The sequence below is a fragment of the Lucilia cuprina genome, chromosome 6 (genome assembly GCF_022045245.1).
Source record: "Lucilia cuprina isolate Lc7/37 chromosome 6, ASM2204524v1, whole genome shotgun sequence".
Classification (NCBI taxonomy): domain Eukaryota; kingdom Metazoa; phylum Arthropoda; class Insecta; order Diptera; family Calliphoridae; genus Lucilia; species Lucilia cuprina.
Genome location: NC_060954.1, coordinates 54,759,394 through 54,761,081, shown reverse-complemented (window position 1 = coordinate 54,761,081; position 1,688 = coordinate 54,759,394).

Genomic DNA, 1,688 nt, shown 5'->3' with positions numbered 1-1,688 from the left:
ACTAGAACTGAACTAGAACTGAACTAGAACTGAACTAGAACTGAACTAGAACTAAACTAGAACTGAGCTAGAACTGAACTAGAACTGAACTAGAACTGAACTAGAACTCAACTAGAACTCAACTAGAACTCAACTAGAACTCAACTAGAACTGAAGTAGAAGTGAACTAGAACTGAACTTGACTGAACTAGAACTCAACTGTGCCAGACTAGTTTTGGCAAAGAACTCTTACCCCTAACTAATAGTATAATTTTCATTCCCGCATTAATATGTATGTACATATGTATATATCTATGTAAAACATTCTCAGCCACTGATATTGTTAATGTTAATTTGTTTTTGCAAACAACAAATAAAAAAACCTAAAAACTATTTCTTTGTTTCACAAGAAATTAAAATTTTAAATTTATCAATTAATACAACTCTTAAATCACAACTTCTTGGGAAATTATTAATAAAAAATACAATATTAATTAAAATCATTTTTTATTCACTCTTCGCACTGTTCAAGTGAAAAGTCCCTTCCTGCCACCAATTATTTAAAACCGTTAATAAAATTAACTGAAGCTTCAGTTTTAAATTTATTTATTTAGCTGCTACACATACAACGATAAATTTTCAAACAAAAAATTTGCAAATAATTACAAAAAACATTAAATGTATCAGGTGAATTTATTTTATTTATTTTCACAATAATTATTAGAAAAACTGTGTATTTATTTAATTTAGGAACACAACACTTGAATCCGCAGGTTGTTGTTTTCTTTTTGTGTTTCTTAAAAATTTAAAAAAGCACACACTCTGTCTCAAAAAAAATTATATTTAATTATTTGTTTACGTTTTGTGTTTTCCAGTAGATTAGTTTTTTTTTTAAATAAATTAAACGAAAGTATAAACGAACGCACCAATACCGTTGTTATTTGAAATATTTAAAAATCAAAATTAAAATTTTTTTCCCGTTAAGCGATCATTACTGCACGAACTTCACTAGCTAACTGAATCGATACTAATGCCTTGCCATGGATAAAGTACTTGACAAATTAACAGTGATCGTAAGCTACTGCTGGGTCTGATCAATAGTAGTTCTTCTCATATTCAGCAGCTAAAAATATTTTTTATTTTTAATCGTTGTGTTTGTTTATTTGAATGTTTTTCTTGGATTGTGTTGAGGTTTTCACTTCGTCTTCACTTGTTTATTTTCTACGATCGTGGAGGCTGGAGGAGACGTTACTAAATTTTAACAGTACAACTGTTTTTAGTTTTTTTTTTCACGTAGCTGTTAAGTTAACAGTTTTCTGTTAACCGTTACAGCGTGAGACGGTATGATCAACTATAATGGTTCCGTTATTTGGTGTTTAAGGTTTGTGTCTTAACTATGTATTTGTGGTGTGTACCGTAAAAGTTTATTGAAATTTAAATAAATTATCCGCTTTAGAAAATAGTGATTGTATATCAGAGTAATATTAGCTATAGCATTCCTTAGGAATAATTGACTAGCCTTTTATATTGTTTATGACTAGTTTATGGACTATGGACTAGACTATAGAACAGAACTAGAACAGAACTCAACTAGAACTGAACTTGAACTGAACTAGAACTGAACTAGAACTGGACTAGAACTGGACTAGAACTGAACTAGAACTGAACTAGAACTGAACTAGAACTGAACTAGAACTGAACTAGAACTG